Source organism: Capra hircus, chromosome 17, assembly GCF_001704415.2.
Source record: "Capra hircus breed San Clemente chromosome 17, ASM170441v1, whole genome shotgun sequence".
Taxonomy (NCBI): domain Eukaryota; kingdom Metazoa; phylum Chordata; class Mammalia; order Artiodactyla; family Bovidae; genus Capra; species Capra hircus.
Window position 1 is genome coordinate 56,238,738 of NC_030824.1, and position 21,079 is coordinate 56,259,816.

Genomic DNA, 21,079 nt, shown 5'->3' on the forward strand with positions numbered 1-21,079 from the left:
ACTCTTGAGAGTCTCTCAGACAACAAGGAAATCAAACCAGTCAATCCTAAAGGAAGTCAACCCTGAATATTCACTGAAAGGACTGAGGCTGATGCTGAATCTGAAGCTCCAATACTTCGGCCACCCGATACAAAGAGCTGACTCACTGAAAAAGACCCTGATGCTGGGAAAGATTGAGGGCAGGAGGAGAAGGGGGTGACAAAGGATGAGATGGTTAGATGGCATCATCAACTCAATGGACATGAGTTTGAGCAAACTCTGGGAGACTGTGAAAGACAGCGAAGCCTGGTGTGCTGCAGTCCATGGGGTCTTGAAGAGTTGAACACAACTTGGCAAGTGAACAAAAGCAATGTGTTACTTTTTAATTTATTGTACATGTTTACTGAGTACTTACTGTGTACCAAAAACTGAGAATAAAGTGGTGAATAAAAACTGTATTTCCCCTTCCTTGGTGATGCTTACATATAATCAGGGGAAAGCACCACCAATCCAATTATCATCAAACAAATTGAAAACATTAACTATGAAAAATGTTGCAAGGTGAAGAACATGATGCTGTAAGAAGGCCAATTTGCCAAAAATCAATTTGCAGCAAGCCAATTTGCCAAAAGTCAATTTTCCAAATGACTGATTCATTGAATTCCCTAACAGAAAATTCACTGAAAGATAGTTCATCCAAAACCAATTTCTAAAAAATCAATTTGATGAAAAGTAGTCTTTCAGATCATCACTTCATCAAACGACCAATTTACTGAATTATTGGGGATTTTTTGAAGTCTTCATTTCACAGAAGTTTCAACGCAGTCCTTTCATGACAGCTCTTCAACCTCAAATTTGACCGTCTGTCTGGGCTGGACAACAAATACTTCATGTTTTCACATTTCAGATGCCAAGTCCTTCTCTCAAGCCCAATGATCCAGTACTTTAATGTAAGCAAATGGCAGGTTGCTTCTTATATGTAGTTACTGTCTTTAGGTTTGAGCTTTTTCTAGAAAGATTGCTGCAAAAACACATCCTTGACCAGGGCGATGAACTAGTCTCCAGAAAGTTGGTTTTTGCTAAATTGGTTATTAGCAAATTGGTCATTCATTGAACTGACCCTAAGTTTACTGTTTTTCAGTGAAATTACCTAAAGGCAATGCTTTAGAACTGGGGAATTTGGCCTTTCATGGCAGGGAGAGAAGACTTCATTGAGGAAAACATAACTGAACTAAGGTCAGAAGGATACATTTTTAAAACAACAAAGTAAAAGGAGGAAGGATCAAAAGGCAAAGAATATGAAAAAACTATTTGAAAGGGCACAGAATGTTCAAACTATTGCACAATTGCACTCAGCTCACATGCTAGCAAAGTAACGCTCAAAATTCTCCAAACCAGGCTTCAACAGCACATGAACGGAGAACTTTCAGATGTTCAAGCTGGATTTAGAAAAGGCAGAGGAACCAGAGATCAAATTGACACCATCCATTCAATCATAGAAAATGCAAGAGAATTCCAGAAAAACATCTACTTCTGCTTCACTGACTACACTAAAGTTTTTGACTGTGTGGATCACAACAAACTTTAGAAAATTCTTAGAGATGGGAATACCAGACCATCTCCTGAGAAACCTGTATGCAGGTCAAGAATCAACAGTTAGAACTAAACATGGAACAGACTGGTTCCAAATTAGGAAAGAAGTACGTTAAGGTTGTATATTGTCAGCCTGTTTATTTAACTTATAAGTGGAGTACATCATGTGAGATGCCGGGCTGGATGAAACACAAGCTGGAATCACGATTGCCAGCTGAAATATCAGTAACCTCAGCTATACAGATGACACCACCTTAATGGCAGCAAGCTAAGAGGAACTAAAGAGCCTCATGAGGAAAGTGAAAGAGGAGAGTGAAAAAAGCTGGCTTAAAACTCAATATTCATAAAACGAAGGTCATGGCATCTGGTCCCATCACTTCATGGGAAATAGATGGGGAAACAGTGGAAACAGTGTCAGACTTTATTTTTGGGGGCTCCAAAATCACTGCAGATGGTGACTGCAGCCATGAAATTAAGACGCTTGCTCCTTGGGAGAAAAGCTATGACCAACCTAGACAGCATATTAAAAAGCAGAGACATTAGTTTGCCAACAAAGGTCTGTCCAGTCAAAGCTATGTTTTTTCCAGCAGTCATGTATGGATGTGAGAGTTGGACCCATAAAGAAGGCTGAATGCTGAAGAATTGATGCTTTTGAACTGTGGTGTTAGAGAAGACTCTTGAGAGTCCCTTGGACTGCAAGGAGATCCAACCAGTCCATCCTAAAGGAAGTCAGTCCTGAATATTCACTGGAAGGACTGATGCTGAAGCTGAAGCTCCAATACTCTGGCCACCTGACGTGAAGAACTGACCATTGAAAAACACCCTGATGCTGGGAAAGGCTGAAGGCAGAAGGGGATGACACAGGATGAGATGGTTGCATGGCATCACCGACTCGATGGACATGAATTTGAGCAAGCTCTAGGAGTTAGTGATGGACAGGGAAGCCTGGTGTGCTGCAGTCCACGGAGTCGCAAAGAGTCAGACACAACTAAGTTACTGAACTGAACTGACTGATATGAAAGGAAGACGCACGGAAATTAGGAGAGTTTTGCAAAATGGTCGGTGTGGGTCGAGTACAAAGAACATGTGGGGAGCGTAGTCTGAACTGAATCCAGAAATACGGCTGGGAGCTAGACCATGCTGCATCTCAAAGACCATAATAAAAATTTCTGTTCTTTGAAGAATGTGGAACTTTAATACATTTTATGTAGAGGAATGATATGACCAGATTACATTTTGAAAGATTATTCTGCAAGTGGTGTGGATATCATGTTTTAAGAATGTGGTGGTATAGGCTACTTTCTTACCTGGAAATTTATTATTGAAGTAGCTCAGAAGAGAGAAGGTAGTACTTAGACTAGGGAACAGAAAAAAGTGGAGTAAGTTATTTAAGAGGTCAAAACAGCATAATCTGTTATGCAGTATTTGACATGGAGTTGAAAAAGAGGAATGTAGGGAAATGTCTTGGACAACTCCTAGATTTTTGGTTTGCATAGATAGATTGTGGTGCCATTCCTCAGCAAGGGAAAACTAGAAGACCAGGCTCGTGTAAGATCCTCTCAGTGTATTGCTGTATATTTGTATATTTTAGGTATCTATCAGAATATCTTCTTTCAAACTTTAAGTTACTGAGAAAGGAAATGTGAGTTTAATTGAGTCTGGATAAATTGAGTCTGCTGCTGTTGTTCAGTTGCTAAGTTGTACCCGACTCTTTTCAACCTCAGGACTGCAGTACGCCAGGCTTCCCTGGTCCTTCATTATCTCTCAGAGTTTCCTCAAACTCACATCCATTGCGTCAATGATGCCATCCAACCATCTCATCCTCTGTTGTCCCCTTCTCCTCCTGCCTTCAATTTTTCCCAGCATCAGGGTCTTTTCCAATGAGTCAGCTCTTCGCATCAGGTGGCCAAAGTATTGGAGCTTCAGCTTCAGCATCAGTCCTTCCAATGAATGAATATTCAGGGTTGATTTCTTGTAGGATTGATTGGTTCAATCTCCGTGCTGTCCAAGGGACTCTCAAGAGCCTTCTCCAGTGCCCTGTATGTGTGGGTATTCCATAAATCATAATCATCTTCAACCAGCCTCCATCATTACTAGATTTGGTGCAACTAACTTAGTCTCTCTGTACCCCAGTTTCCTCAACCTTAAAATGGAAATAATACCAGTGCCTGCCTCCACAATCCATTCTCTCCCTTTACTGAAGGGAGGCCCCTAGAAAAGATGGACACTGACCTAGTTGAACCTCCTTATGAACATAATGACAAATCTCCTAGCAAATCTGAAGCAAAGTTAATTATGCCAAATTATCAAGTCACCCAATGATGCCAGTGAGATCTCTTGACTCTTGTCTGGCTGGAGAATACAATCTTTGGGTTAAGATTACTACATCAGAGGACACTAGTGAGGACTAAGTGAGTCCATGCTTGTGAAAATGCAGTGCCAAGCTCGGTTAGCAAGCACTCATTAAGCTGGCGACTATTAATAATATATTATTATAATACCAAAAAACAGTAAGAGCTATTATTTACAAAGTGCATTTTATGTGACCAGCAATTAAGCTAAGTGTCTTCCATGGATTACCTCATTTAATCATCAGAAAAGCCCTATGTTCTATGTTTTTCACCATTATATAAGAAGCCTGAAGCATGGAGATTAGTTTTACCAGTCATACAGCTAGCAAACTGTGGCACTAAGTTTTACACCCAGGCAGTCTAACTCTCCAGTTGAGCTCTTGTCCCTAATTCCAAATAATACTCCCTTGCTACACTCCCGCCTCTAAAAGCTCACTACAGTGTCCGTCCGGGTACTATTTTAGTATGATGAAAGCATAATTTATTAAGAAGCACCAAAATGGTGCTCAAAATGTTAATATCATTTCTAAATATATGTGAGTTCCATTGAGGAAGCTGCTAACCTCAGGAGAAGTAAAGACAGAGAAAAATATTATTTTTACTCCATTTCTCAACATGTAATGACCACTTGATATTCCACTGAGCACAGCCCCCTTGTGCTGCCCCTAAAAGAGGCATAGGGCTGGTCAGTTATGAAACAATTAAATAAAACTGGACTTTTAGGAAAATTACCACGAGGTTTGGCGAGTTTCTTTTTCTCTCTATGCTCATATCACTTAAGTTATTTTATCTCCTTATTGTTAACTTATAAACAACAATAGGGATAAACAAAGCAAAAGAAGAGATACAAGTTAACTCAACTTTGTGTATAGCAATAATTAACAAATATGGCTAAAATATTATTTTGGAGGGCGAAAGAGTACTGATTTGAAATCACGTTTAGAAATGACATAGGCTTTCCACAGCCTCTATTACATAAAAGTTATAAGCCACAGGCACTCAATTTAGTCTTATTTCATTCATTATGGCCACTCCCTTTTTAATAAAATCATCTGTATATTGGATACGAAATCTTATTCCCATGGATTTTTACAACACACACAATACTGAGAATAGAATAACTAAATACCATTGTCTCTGGCACTGACACAGGAAAGTGGATGATTATCTAATGTTACCCAAGAAGCATTATGGTAGCCATGTTCCTGCCCATTGTGGTTTTCAGTCTAGATACCAAACAGGAAGCATTTTTCCTGCTAAACGGAGCAGACCACAGCCTTGAAGAAAACAGGACATGGCAAAGAGAACAAGGTGCACAGAAGCCATGTGAGGAAAGGGCCATATTTACAGTAAGCTCTGCTCTAGGAACTCCAGATGCATAGGCAAAGACATTTCTGTAAATAGTTAATAAAGGCTTTGATACAAAAAAGGTCACCATTCTACGGCAGATTTGAATGGAACCCTCCAAAATATGATCAGGAGGACCTGGAAGAAAATAAATCTAGATCGGACCAGAACACAGAAGAATGCTTATTAAGAAAGATAATAAAATTGGCATCAGTATCCCATTTGTGAATAATTCATACTTAAATGTTATATAACTATAAGGAAGTTAACTGTACATGAATATGCATATTTGTTGTTTTAGAAATCCCAATATGAAGAAATTCTCTAAGTATCATTGGAGATACCAGAACTGAAAGGACCTATTGGGAGATGTAATCTCCAACGGGCAGTTAGCATCCTGCACTTTTTTTGCAAGGTGTGAAACGCATGACTGCTCTCTGCTCAGGCCATTTCTCAAAACTGTGTTTGCAGAGACCAATCTTGAGAGATAAGGTAATGCACCCATCACAAACAAACAGAAGGCTTGCTTGCTGCTTGCTATAAAAACCATAGGTCCCCAAATTTGGCTAGAATATAACTGACTGCGTGTGTAGGCTCCCCACGAGGCCCTCAGTGTACTCTCACATGAATGAGGGGCAAGGGGAACTAATGCCAACATACTGATGCTCATGCATTGATAAAACAGTAACATGCTTGCTATTAGCTTGCAAGCATGGTAAAATCAAATTCCAGAACTGAAAAATCCTGCCTGTCCTTATTATAAATTTCTGGAGCCCAGAATAAGAGAAGTAAACAGCATCTTTCATAATGTCTTGGTTTTTTTTTTTTTTTTTAAATAGGCTTTATTTTTTAGAGCAGTTTTGAGGCTTAAAGAAAAAATCCCCAGAAAGTTTAAAGGAATTTTCTATTCCTCCGGGTTTATACACTATCATTAACTAAATGTGACACATTTGTTACAATCAAAGAAACAATATGATACATTAGGGTTTACTTTTATGTCCTACATTCAGTGGGCTTAACAAACGCATAATGGCATGTTCACCATTACAGTATCACACAGAATAGTTTCACTAACATAAAAATTTCCTGTGGCCTACTTATTCAGCTCCTCTTTCCCCAGACGTCTGGAAACCACTGATTTTCTTTATTCTCTCCTTGGTTTTGCCTTTTCCAGAATGTCATACAGTGGGGATTATAAAATACAAAACATGTAGCCTTTTCAGACTTGCTTCTTTCACTAAGCAATATGCAGTTCCCCCCATGTCTTTCCATGGCTTGATAGCTCATTTAATTTCATCACTTTGTGATCAGAGAAGATACTTGTGTGCTCTTTGAAACTATAACCCGGAAATTTTCCCATGTGACCTTGAGAAGAATGTTTCGATGTTTTTGTTGGATACAGTGTTCTGTATGTATCTATTAGATCTAGTTAGCGTATTGTGTTGTCTTCTATTTCCTTACTTAACCTGTCTGTTCTATCCATTATTGAGAGTGTATTGAAGTCTTTCAACTATTATAGAACTGTTTCTCCTTTTATTTTTTCTGGTTTTCTAATTGACATACATTGAATTAGTTTAAGGTGTGCAACAATGATTTGACATGCGTATATACTGCAAAATGATTAAGACAGGAAGTTTAGTTAATATCCATCACTTCATGTAGCTACAGCTTTTTCCTTGTGATAAAAACTTGTAAGACTCACTCTCAGCAACTTTCAAATATACAATGTGGTATTTTTAACTGTATTCACCAGGCTGTATATTACACCCACAAAACTTATACTGGAAGTCTGCACCTTTTGACCACCTTCACTCTTTTCCCCTACCCTCAACCTCTGCCTCTGGCAACTACCAATCTGCTCTCTGAGTTTGATTTTTTTAGATTCCACACATAAATAAAATCATTATTTGTGTTTACTTGATGTACTCCACTTACCATCATGCATAGCTCACTTTAATTCTGTTTTGCTTCATATATTTTGACGATGTCATGAAGTGCATAAGTATTTGTTACATCTTCTTGCTGCATTTAAACTTTTCTAAATGTTTTTGTCTCGTAACCTTTTTTGATTTAATGTCTATTTTGTCTGATAGAAGTATAGCAACACTTTCTCTCTTTTGGTTATTATTTTCATAGAATATCTTTTCCCATTCCTTCAATTTCAATCTATTTGTACCTTTGGATGTAAAATAAGCCAAATGGAGACAGCATAAAGTTGGATTACATGTTTTTAATCCACTCTTCTAATCTCTGCTTTTGTCATTCACATGTGAATACTCATAAGGAGTACTATCATTTTTTCCAGCCTTATTGAGATATAATTGACATAACACTGTGTAGACTTAGATTAGGGTGTACAATGTCATCCTTTTTTACACATACATATGTGAAATATTTACCACAATAGGATTGTTAAAATATTCCTCCTCTCACATAATTACCTTTGCTTTTGTTGTTGGGGTGACAATGGTGAGAACTCTACTCTCACAGAAACTCCCTAGAGTACAACACAATAACGTTAACTAGAGCCACCTTGTACTACCTTAGATCCACAGGATTTATTCATCTTCTAACTAGAGTCTGTACTATTTAACCAACATTTCCCTATATCCCCTATTCCTCCGCCCCTGGCAATAACCATTCTCCTTTCTGTTTCTAGGAGTCTGTTACTTTTAGATTCCACAAGTGAGGTCATAAAGCATTTATCTTTCTTTCTCTGACTCATTTCACTTAGTAAAATGCCTTCAATGTCTATCCATCTGTCACAAATGGAGAAGGCAATGGCACCCCACTCCAGTACTCTTGCCTGGAAAATCCCATGGACAGAGGAGCCTGGTAGGCTACAGTCCATGGGGTCACGAAGAGTCGAACACAACTAAGCGACTTCTCTTTCACTTTTCACTTTCATGCATTGGAGAAGGACATGGCAACCCACTCCAGTGTTCTTGCCTGGAGAATCCCAGGGATGGTGGAACCTGGTGGGCTGCCGCCTATGGGGTCACACAGAGTCAGACACAACTGAAGTGACTTAGCAGTAGCAGCAGCAGTATTTCTTTTATATATATAAATAATATTCCACTCTACAAATATACCTCATGTTCTTTATCCATTCCTCTGTCAGTGAAGACCTAGGTTATTTCCATGTCTTGACTGCTGTGAAGAATGCTACAGTGAACATGAAGGTGTAGGTACAGCTTTGAGATAGTGATTTCATTTCCATACACACTCCATCAGTAGGATGGGTGAATCATATTATAGTTGTATCTTTAATCTTTTGAGAAATCGCCATACTTTTCCAATTGTGGTTATACCAATTTACACTGGAATAAAGGTTACTAAGAGTTTTGCCAAAAGAACATACTGGTCATAGCAAACACCCTCTTCCAACAACAGAAGAGGGTGTAGTAGAGAAGACTCTACACATGGACATCACCAGATAGTCAATACCAAAATCAGATTGATTATATCTTTGCAGTCAAAGATGGAGAAGCTCTATACAGTCAGCGAAAACAAGACCGGGAGCTGACTGTAGCTCAGATCATGAATCTCTTATTGTAAAATTCAGACTTAAAATTGAAGAAAGTAGAGAAAACCACTAGACCACAGGTATTACCTAAATAAAATCCCTTTCGATTATACAGTGGAAGTGACAAATAGATTCAAGGGATTAGATCTCACAGACAGAGTGCCTGAAGAACTATGGACAGAGTTTCGTGACAATGTACAGGAGGCAGGGATCAAACCATCGCCAAGAAAAAGAAACGCAAAAAGGCAAACTGGTTGTCTGAGGAGGCCTTACAAATAGCTTAGGAAAGAAGACAAGCTAAAGGCAAAGAAGAAAAGAAAAGATATACCCATTTGAATGCAGAGTTCCAAAGGCAAAGAGAGATAAGAAAGCCTTCCACAGTGATCAATGCAAAGAAATAGAGGAAAATAATAGAATGGGAAAGACTAGAGATACTGTCAAGAAAATTAGAGATACCAAGGGAAATTTTCATGCAAAGATGGACACAATAAAGGACAGAAATGGTACGGACCTAACAAAAGCAGAAGATATAAAGAAGAGGTGGCAACAATACACAGAAGAACTATACAAAAATGATCTTCATGACCCAGATAATCATGATGGTGTGATCACTCACCTAGAGCCAGACATCCTGGAATGTGAAGTCAAGTGGGTCATAGGAAGCAAAACTATGAACAAAGCTAGTAAAGGTGATGGAATTCCAGTGGAGCTATTTCAAATCCTAAAAGATGATGCTTGGAAAGTGCTGCACTCAATATGCCAGCAAATTTGGAAAACTCAGCAGTGCCCACAGGACTGGAAAAGGTCAGTTTTCATTCCAAACCCAAAGAAGGGAAATGCCAAAGAATGTTCAAACTACTGCACAATTGTACTCAACTCAAACACCAGCAAAGTAACGCTCAAAATTCTCCAAGCCAGGCTTCAACAGTATGTGAATGGTGAACTTCCAGATGTTCAAGTTGAATTTAGAAAGGGCAGAGAAACCAGCGATCAAATTGCCAACATTCGCTGGATCATCAAAAAGCAAGAGAGTTCACAAAAACATCTACTTCTGCTTTATTGACTATGCCAAAGCCTTTGACTGTGTGGATCACAACAAACTGTGGAAAATTCTTAAAGAGATGGAGTATGAGACCACTTGATCTGCCTCCTGAGAAACCTGTAAGCAGGTCAAGAAGCAACAGTTAGAACTGGACACTGAACAACAGACTGGTTCCAAATCAGGAAAGGAGTATGTCAGGGTGTATATCGTCACCCTGCTTATTTAACTTATATACAAAGTCGTGGTGGTGGTGGTTTAGTCACAAGTCATGTCCAACTCTTGTGACCCCATGGACTATAGCCCACTAGGCTCCTCTGTCCATAGGATTTTCCAGGCAAGAATACCGGGGTGGATTGCCATTTCCTTCTCCAAGGGATCTTCCCGACCCAGGAATTGAACCCAGGTCTCCTGCACTGCAGGCAAATTCTTTACCAACTGAGCTATAAGGGAACATCATAAAAAATGCTGGACTGGATGAAGCACAACCTGGAATCAAGACTGACAGAAGAAATTTCAATAACCTCGGATATGCAGATGACACCATCCTTATGGCAGAAAGTGAAGAAGAACTAAAGAGCCTCTTGATGAAAGTGAAACAGGAGAGTGAAAAAGCTGGCTTAAAACTCAACATTCAGAAAACTAGGATCATGGCATCTGGTCCCATCACTCCATGGCAAATAGATGGGGAAACAGAGCAAACAGTGACAGACTTTAATTTGGAGGGCTCCAAAATCACTGCAGATGGTGACTGCAGCCATGAAATGAAAAGACGCTTGCTCCTTGTAAGAAAAGTTATGACCAACCTAGATAGCATATTAAAAAGCAAAGATATTACTTTGCCAACCCAGGTCTGCCTAGTCAAATCTATGGTTTTTCCAGTAGTCATGTATAGATGTGAGACTTGGACTATAAAGAAAGCTGAGCACTGAAGAATTGATGCTTTTGAACTGTGGTTTTGGAGAAGACTCTTGAGAATCCCTTGGACTGCAAGGAGATCCAACCAGTCCATCCTTAAAGAGATCAGTCCTGGGTGTTCACTGGAAGGACTGATGCTGAAGCTGAAACTCCCAACACTTTGGTCACTTGATGCAAAGAACTGACTCACTGAAAAGACCCTGATGCTGGGAAAGATTGAAGGTGGGAGGAAAAGGGGATTACAGAGGATGAGATGGTTCAGTGGTATCACTGAGTCAATGGACATGAGTGTGAGTAAACTTTGGGAGATGGTGATAGGGATGCCTGGCGTGCTGCAGTCCATGAGGTTGGAAGAGTCGGACATGACTGAGTGATTGAACGGAACTGAACAATTTACATTCCCACAAACAAGGCACCAGACTTCTTTTTCTATACATCCTTGCCAGCATGTGTCTTTCTGAGAACAATCATCGTAACAGATGAGAGATAGCATCTCATTGTGGTTTTGATTTATATTTTCCTGATAGTGATACAGAGCTTCTTTTCATATGCTTTTTGGCCATTTGTAGGTTTTCTTTGGGAAAATGACGGATTTTTGCCTTTTTGTCTTGTGTCTTGGGATTCACATGCAAAAAATGTCATTGGTGAGACCTATATCAAGGAGCTTTTTCTGTTTCTAAAAAAGTTTCATAATTTCAGGTGTTATGTTAATTTAATTCATTTTGAGTTACACATTGAGTAACAGAGGGTGTAGCTTCATTCTTTTGCATGTGAATATCCAATTCACCCACCATCATTTACTAAAGAAACTATCTTTCCCCATTGAGTTTGCTTGGCTCCCTAGTTGGCCATATATGCACGGGTTTATTTCTGGGCTCTCAATCATGACCCATTGGCCTATGTTTCTGTTTTCTGCCAGAACTATACTGTTTATTACCATAGCTTTGTAATATAATTTGAAATCAGCAATTGTGATGCCTCCAGCTTTCCGAGATGCCTTTAGCTAGGTGAGGTCTTTGTGATTCCACATAAAATTTAGGATAGCTTCTTCTATTTCTCTGAAAAACACCATTGGAATTTTGATAGAGATCGCATTAGATCTACATATGATTAAGATTAGTGGTCCCCAACTTTTTTGGCACCAGGGCCCAATTTCATGGATGATAGTTTTTCCACAGACCAAGGGGATGGGGTGGTTCATGTGGTAATGTGAAAAACGGGGAGTGGCAGGTAAAGTGCTGCTCACTTGCCCATTGCTCACTTCCTGGTGTGAGGCCTGGTTTCTAAGAGACCACAGACTGATACCTGTTGGGGACCCCTGGGTTTAGGTAGTATGGCCATTTTGATTACTCTCTAGATCCATGGGCATGGAATATCTTTCCTTTTATTCAGGTCTTTGTCAATTTCTTTGATCAATGTCTTAGTTTTTGCAGTACAGACCTTTCACTTTCTCGATTAAATTTATTCCTAGGTATTTTATTGTTTTTGATACTATAAATGAGACTATTTTCTTTTTCAAACAGTTCATCATTAAAGTATAGTATTCTAAATAATTTTTGTATGTTGATTCTATATTCTGCAACTTCACTTAATTCATTTCATAGTTCTAACAGTTTTGGGGGGATTCTTTAGGATATTCTACATACAAGATCATGTCACCATCAAACAGTTTTATTTTTTTCCTTCTTAATATAGATGCTTTTTATTTCTTTGTCCTGCCTAATTGCTCTGGCTAGGAGCGCCTATGCTGAATAGAAATATTGACAGTGGTCACCCTTGTTCTAATTTTAGAGGGAAATTTTTTGATTTTTCACCATTGAATATGGAGTTAGTTGTCCGTTTGTCATGTATGGCCTTTATTATGTTGAGTCAGTTCCTTCTATACTCAACTTTTCAGTTTTTATCGTGAAAAAAATTTTGTCAACTGCTCTTTCTGCATCTAATGAGGAGATCATATGATGTTTGTGTTTCATTGTATTAACATGGTATATTGCATTTATTCATTTGTATATATTGAGCCATACTTTCATCCCAGATATAAAAACCACTTGATCATGGTGTATGATCCTTTCAGTGTACTGTAGAACTCGATTTAATCTTCTTTATTAAGGATTTTTACAGCTTCAATCATCAGAAATATTGGTCTGTAGTTTTCTTCTTTTGGCTTTGGTATCAGGGTAATGCTGGCCTTATAAAATAAATTTGGGAGTGTTCACTCCTCTTAAATTTTTTGGAAGAGGTTGAGAAGAACTGGCATTAGTTCGCTGTTAAATGTTTGGTAGAGTTCACCAGTGAAGCCACCTGTTCATGGTCTTTGACTGGGAGTTATATGATTACTGATTCAGTCTCCTTGTCTGTTCAGATTACCTGTCTTCATGGTGCAGAGTCGGTAGGCTGTACTTCTGTCATGTTGCTCTGTTTTCTATATGTCTTAAACATTTTTGTCATCCATTTCCTGTATTACTGTCCTCTTCTGTGTTTGTGCTTAGTCACTCAGTTGTGTCTGACTCCTTGCGACCCCAAGATTCTCTCATTGTCTTTGGCACTTCTATGGGTTGTTTAAAATGGAAGGTTTTTTATAGGAAGAAGTGTGGGGAAGGGAGCTATTAGCCACTGAACAGAAGAAATTAGTTTAGGCTGGAGGACATTTGGGGGTGGGTCCAGAGGAACCACAGGCTTTTATCATGCAGATTGCATCTCTTCCTCTGGGGATGGAGAAGGCCCACAGTGGCAGATTACCTCTGGTCAGATTGGTGCTGATAGAAAATTCCAGACTTGTTGATTAACGGCAAAACCATCCTTCAGCTCAGTTCAGCTCAATTGCTCAGCTGTGTCTGACTCTTTGTAACCCCATGGTTACAGCACGCCAGGCTTCCCTGTCCTTCACCAAAACCTAGAGCTTGCTCAAACTCAAGTCCATCAAGTCGGTGATGCCATCCAACCATATCATCCTCTGTCATCCCCTTCTCCTGCCATCAATCTTTCCCAGCATCAGGGTCTTTTCAAATGAGTCAGTTCTTCGCATCAGGAGGGAAAAGTATTGAGGCTTCAACTTAAGCATCAGTCCTTCCAATGAATATTCAGGACTGATTTCCTTTAGGATAGACTGGTTTGCTTTCCTTGCTGTCAGAAGGACTCACAAGTTCAAATGCACCACAGTTCAAAAGCATCAGTTCTTCAGCACTCACCTTTCTTTATAGTCCCGCTCTCACATCCATACATGACTACTGGAAAAATCATAGCTTTGACTGGACAGACCTTTGACAGCAAAGTAAATCTCTGCTTTTTAATATGCTGTCTAGGTTGGTCATAGCTTTTCTTCTAAGCAGCAAGCATCTTTTAATTTCATGGCTGCAGATACCATCTGCAGTGATTTTGGAGCCCAAGAAAAGAAAATCTCTATTTCCATTGTTTCCCCATCCATTTGCCATGAAGTGATGGGACCAGATGCCATGATCTTAGTTTTTTGAATGTTGAGTTTTAAGCCAACGTTTTCATTTTCCTCTTTCATCAACAGGCTCTAGTTCCTCTTTGCTTTCTGGATAAGAGTGGTGTCATTAGAATATCTGAGGTTATTGATATTTCTCCCAGAAATCTTGATTCCAGCTTGTGCTTCATCCATCCCAGCATTTTGTATGATGTACCCTTGATATAAGTGAAAGAAGAGAGTGAAAAAGTTGGCTTAAAGCTCAACATTCAGAAAAGTAAGATCATGGGCATCTGGTCCCATCACTTCATGGCAAATAGATGGGGAAACAGTGGAACAGTGGCTGACTTTATTTTTCTGGGCTCCAAAATCACTGCAGATGGTGACTGCAGCCATGAAATTAAAAGATGCTTACTCCTTGCAAGAAAAGTCATGACCAACCCAGATAGCATATTCAAAAGCAGAGACATTACTATGCCAACAAAGGTCCATCTAGTCAAGGCTATGGTTTTTCCAGTGGTCATGTATGGAGGTGAGAGTTGGACTGTGAAGAAAGCTGAGTGCCGAAGAATTGATGCTTTTGAACTGTGGTGTTGGAGAAGACTCTTGAGAGTCCCTTGGACTGCAAGGAGATCCAACCAGTCCATTCTAAAGGAGATCAGTCCTGGGTGTTCTTTGGAAGGAATGATGCTAAAGCTGAAACTCCAATACTTTGGCCACCTGATGCGAAGAGATGACTGATTTGAAAAGACCCTGATGCTGGGGAAGATTGAGCACAGGAGGAGAAGGGGACAACAGAGGATGAGATGGCTGGATGGCATCACCGACTCAATGGGCATGGGTTTGGGTGGACTCCAGGAGTTGGTGATGGACAGGGAGGCCTGGCGTGCTGCTGTTCATGGGGTCGCAAAGAGTCAGACACGACTGAGTGACTGAACTGAACTGAACTCTGCATATAAGTTAAGTAAGCAAGGTAACAATATACAGCCTTGATGTACACGTTTCCAAATTTGGAACCCATCTGTTGTTCCATGTCCAGTTTTACCTGTTGCTTCTTGACCAGCATACAGGTTTCTCAGGAGGCAGGTCAGGCAATCTGATATTCCCAACTCTTTAAGAATTTTCCAGTTTGTTGCCATCCACACAGTCAAACTTTAGTGTAGTCAATGAAGCAGAAGTAGATGTTTTTCTGAACTCTCTTGCTTTTTCTATGATCCAACAGATGTTGGCAATTTGATCTCTGGTTCCTCTGCCTTTTCTAACTCCAGCTTGAACATCTGGAAGTTCTCTCTTCACAAAACTGTTGAAGCCTAGCTTGGAGAATTTTTAGCATTACTGTGCTAGTGTGTGAGTTGAGTGCAATTGTGTGGTAGTTTGAACATTCTTTGGCATTGCCTTTCTTTGGGATTGGAATGAAAACTGACCTTTTCCAGTCCTGTGGCCACTGCTGAATTTTCCAAATTTGCTGGCATACTGAGTGCAGCACTTTCACAGCATCATCTTTTAGGATCTGAAATAGCTCAGCTAGAATTCCATCACCTCCACTAGCTTTGCTCATAGTGATTCTTCCTAAGGCCCACTTGACTTCGCACTCTAGGATGTCTGGCTCTAGGTGAGTGATCATACAGTTGTGGTTATCTGGGTCATTAAGATCTTTTCTGTATAGTTCTTCTGTGTATTATTGCCACCTCTTCTTAATATCGTCTCCTTCTGTTAGGTCCAAATCATTCCTGTCCTTTATTGTACCCATCTCTGAATGAAAATTTCCCTTAGTATATCTAATTTTCTTGAAGAGATCTCTAGTCTTTCCCATTCTATTGTTTTCCTCTATTTCTTTGCATTCATCACTGAGGATGGCTTTCTTATCTCTCCTTGCTATTCTTTGGAACTCTGCATTAAGATGGATATATCTTTCATTTTCTCCTTTGCCTTTGGCTTCTCTTCTTTTCTCAGCTATTTGTAAGGTCTGCTCAGATGACCATTCTGCCTTTTTGCAGTTCTTCTTGGGAATGGTTTTGATCACTGCCTCCTGTACAATGTTACAAACCTCTGTCCACAGTTCTTCAGGCACTCTATAAGATCTAATCCCTTGAATCTGTTTGTCACTTCCACTGTACAATTGTACGGAATTTAATTTAGGTCATACCTGAATGGTCTAGCAGTTTTTCCTTCTTTCTTCAATTTACGTCTGACTTTTGCAATAAGGAGTTGGTGATCTGAGCCACAGTCAGCTCCTGATCTTATTTTTGCTGACTGTACAGAGCTTCTCCATCTTTGGCTGCAAAGTATATAATCAATCTGATTTTGGTAGTGATCATCTGGTGATGTCCCTGTGTAGAGTCGTCTTTTGTGCTGTTGGAAGAGGGTGTTTGCTATGACCAGTGCGTTCTCTTGCAAAACTGTTACCCTTTGCCCTGTTTCTTCTGTACTCCAAGGTCAAACTTGCCTATTACTCCAGGTATCTCTTGACTTCCTACTTTTGCATTCCAGTCCCCTATGATGAAAATGACATCTTTTTTTTTATGTGTTAGTTCTAGAAAGTCTTGTAGGGATTCATAGAACCATTCAACTTCAGCTTCTTCAGCATTAGTGTTCGGGGCATAGGTTTGGACTACTGTAATAGTGAATGGTTTGGACCAGAGACCATTCTGTCATTTTTGAGACTGCACCCAAGTACTGTATTTTGGACTCTTCTGTTGACTATGAGGGCTAGTCCATTTCTTCTAAGGGATTCTTGCCCACAGTAGTAGATATAATGGCCATCTGAATTAAATTTACCCATTCTGGCCCATTTTAGTGCACTGATTCCTAACATGTTCTCTCTTGCCATCTCCTGTTTGGCCACTTCCAATTTACCTTGATTCGTGAATCTAACATTCCAGATTCCTATGCAATACTGGTCTTTACAGCATCGGACTTTACTATCATCATCAGTCACATCCACACCTGGGCATTTTTTTTGCTTTGGCTCCATCTCTTAATTCTTTCTGGAGTTATTTCTCCACTTTTCTCCAGTAGCATATTGAGCACCAACCAATCTGGGGCATTCATCTGTCAGCATCCTATTTTTTCGCCTTTTCATACTGTTCATGGGGTTCTCAAGGCAGGAATACCGAAATGGTTTGTCATTCCCTCCTCCAGTGGACCACATTTTGTCAGAACTCTCCACCATAACCTGTTCATCTTGGGTGGCCCTACACGGCATGGCTCATAGTTTCATTGAGTTAGACAAGGCTGTGATCCAAGTGATCAGTTTAGTTTTCTGTAATTGTGGTTTGCATTCTGTCTGCCCTCTGATGGATAAGGATAAGAGACTTATAAGGATAGGAGATTTGTGGAAGCTTCCTGATGAAAGGTTGTTGCTGAACCACGAAAAGAGGCAGGGATTCTTGGCATCTGGAGAAGAATTCAATCCGGGGCCAGAGACGAGGCTTGATCGCTCAGAGCTTTTTGTGTAATAGTTTTATTAAAGTATAAAGGAGATAGAAAAAACTTCTGACATAGGCATCAGAAGGGGCAGAAAGAGTACCCCCTTGCTAGTGTTAGCCATGGAGTTATATACTCTCTAATTAGTTATTACAGTGAATCAAAAGAATGTCTGGAGGTTGTAAAGACCTCAGTAGACCTACTCCCATAATTTACACCTTAATATAACAGGATTAGCCAGAAAGTTTTTTTCCAGAGACTGTCCTCAAGCAGGATATATTATTGTTATATAATCCTAAGAAATTAAGAGGGACAAAAAAGTTTGTCCTTTCTGCCTCCTTGAGAATTCCAGACCCCTCTCTCTTTGGGGACCCCTGGACCTCTTATCAATCTGCCTCAGAATTGACTCTCTCACTGGGCTGGGTATTAAATTTAGGTGTAGTGTCATGGATGTTAGCACAAGTGACACTGTTTGGGGCCTGTGATTTTTCTCTTTAACATCACCAGATGAGCAGAAGTGTGTGTTGTGTGCCATTATTTGAGAAACATTATATCTAGATTATTTAATCCACAGAACATCCCTAACAATAAGAAAATATCCTCATTTTACAGATGAGGAAGCTGAAGTCCAAGTATGTGTCTCACCGAAGGCCACAACATAAAAGAGGGCAGTACAGTCACTCTATCAATACCTAGGTCTGTACTTAAAAATAGTAATATTTCTTCTGCACTAATATGCAACTGAAAATGAAAAGTATACAACATATAAAAACCCAGAAAGATTATTTGGCCTGCTTTGTAACCAATTCTCTGGTTCTTTGTTTACCACAACAGTCTACTTTTTAGCGCTAAAAGAGAACTTCAGAGAAACACTCTGGATTGCTCCTCACATGAAATGCTTTGTAAATAAAGCTGACTTAAGCACTAGCTTCTTAAAATACAAATAATTTCTTCTACACTGAGAAACAAAGTTCCCTGGTAAACTTTGAGAAAAAATACGTACAAAGAAAGGATATCTCATCTTTGAGAAAGAATATGTACAAAGCCTCAGAAGGAAAGCTATAAAACATTATTTGAAACACTTAATAACCTACAAGTTGGCAAAGTCCACATCATGTAAGAAAACTCATCAAGACATAAACATATTCCAATTACAGTAAAGGAAAACAACACATAGTCCCTACAGATTTATAATGCCACTAAAAATCTTATTTCCTGTCTAATTTCTCTCTAACAATACTGATATTTGCCAAATGAGTATATCCCCAAAGAGACTTTTTTTTTTTTTAAACTAAAACCAAGATTCATTATTTAATAATTACTGAGTGCTGAGTACTGGGAGATACTGTGTTGGGTGCTGGGTAAGGAGCAGGAAGAAAGATAAAACATGACAAACAGCCTCAAAGAACTTACTTTCTAAGGTAGAAAAAAGACATTCAAAAATTACAGAAAAAATAATTATAATTGTGATAGGTGCTTGAGAGGAATACAGGATGATCTGAGGATATTTTATAGAATACTTGATCTATTTTGCGAAGTTAGGTAAAATTTCCCCTGAAGTTAGGACATTTAAATTGAGATCTGAAAGAAATTGTTAGTGATACTTAAGAAAAGGAACCATGATAGGGAAGACCTAGTATTATTAAAAACACACACACATCCATTCAATAAAGAGCTTATGTAAGTAACTAGAGAGGATTTTTTTACAACCACAAGTCACTGTTTTATTTCTATAAAAGATTCTCTGGTGGCTCACTGGTAAAGAGTCCATCTGCAATGCAGGAGACACAGGTTCGATCCCTGAGTTGAGAAGATCCCTTGGAGAAGGAAATGGCAACCCGGTCCAGTATTCTTACCTGGGAAATCTTACGGACCTAGGAGCCTGGCGAGCTACAGTCTATAGGGTCGCCATAGAGTCAGACACGACTTAGAGACTAAAAAACAACAAGACATTCCAAAACCAATCAAATCATTTCCAGAAAACTTTCAAGGAAATACAATTTAAGGAACCACTGGGCTCTGTACCTTGCATATTTCAAGTCCTGCTTTCCATCTAAGTCTTCAAAACTTGTACACAAACACTGCATGATTATCCATTCCAGCCCGCTCTGCATCTTAGCAAACTTGAGTCTTCAGACTCTGTAAATACCATAAACACATAAGATGTAAAACTGCTGCCATACCACAGCCACCTGCTTCCTTGTTCTTCACCTTCCTACTGACATCACCCTGTGGCTACATGGACCTCTTTGAACCAATCAAAGCCTTCACTATCCCCAACCAGAAAAGTTTTTACCTCTCAGCATTCAAAAGCAGTGACAGTTCTCAGTTCCTGTTATAAATAAATGGAGATACACAGATCTAGTCTTACGTTAGGGGAAAAGATAAGCTTGTTGACCAGGTAAGAATTATGTAAAAATTAATATTCCCACCCACCACTTCTTCCAGTATCACATGTTGCCTACTTGAGGCAAAATAGGAAGTATTATAGTTTTTTATTAATACGTGTCTATAAACAGCCTTTATTGGCTTCCCTGAGAGCTCAGTTGGTAAAGAATCTGCCTGCAATGCAGGAGACCCTGGTTCGATTCCTGGGTCCAGAAATCTGCTGGAGAAGGGATAGGCTACCCACTCCAGTATTCTTGAGCTTCTCTGCTCAGCTGGTAAAGAATCCGCCTGTAATGCGGGAGATCTGGGTTTGATCCTGAGAGAGTCATTTCCTAGGCAGGTTGAAAAAAAGTCAACCCCTGATAGGGGTCTGGAATTCTCAAGGAGGAAGAAAGGACAAATGTTTTCTTTCCCTCTGCATTCCTTAGGATTATGTATCCTGCCTGAGGACAGTCTCTGGATTAAACCTTCTGGCTAATCCTGTTATCTTAAAATATAAATTATGGGAGTAGGTCTGGTCTCTATTTCTTTCATTGATCCCTGAGAAAGTCTTTCTTATCTCCTATTGCTATTCTTTAGAATTGTGCATTCAGAATCTTGTATCATTACTTTTCTCCTTTGCTTTTCACTTCTCTTCTTTTCACAGCTAGGAAATAGAGGAAAACAATGGGAAAGACTAGAGATCCCTTCAAGAAAATTAGAGATATCAAGGGAACATTTCATGCAAAGATGGGCTCGATAAAGGACAGAAATGGTATGGACCTAACAAAAGCAGAAGATATTAAGAAGAGGTGGCAAGAATACACAGAAGAACTATACAAAAAAGATCTTCACGACCCAGATAATCACAATGGTATGATCACTCACCTAGAGCCAGACATCCTGGAATATGAAAGTCAAGTGGGCCTTAGAAAGTGTCACTAGGAACAAAGCTAGTGGAGGTGATGGAATTCCAGTGGAGCTATTTCAAATCCTAAAAGATGATGCTGGGAAAGTGCTGCACTCAGTATGCCAGCAAATTTGGAACACTCAGCAGTGGCCACAGGACTGGAAAAGGTCAGTTTTCATTCCAATCCCAAAGAAAG

The 21,079-nt window shown here is 39.5% G+C and overlaps 1 long non-coding RNA gene across 2 annotated transcripts in view; it reads right to left on the reverse strand.

The window, feature by feature from the left end:
• Positions 1-21,079, reverse strand: part of LOC108637891 — a 148,548-nt gene that overhangs the window by 110,976 nt on the left and 16,493 nt on the right. The window contains exon 2 of one of the 2 annotated variants that reach the window (XR_001919408.1): positions 19,632-19,745. The exons of the other annotated variant lie outside the window; for it this stretch is intronic. This is a non-coding gene — a long non-coding RNA (uncharacterized LOC108637891). The remainder of the gene's footprint in view (positions 1-19,631; positions 19,746-21,079) is intronic. 2 annotated transcript variants of the gene reach the window in all.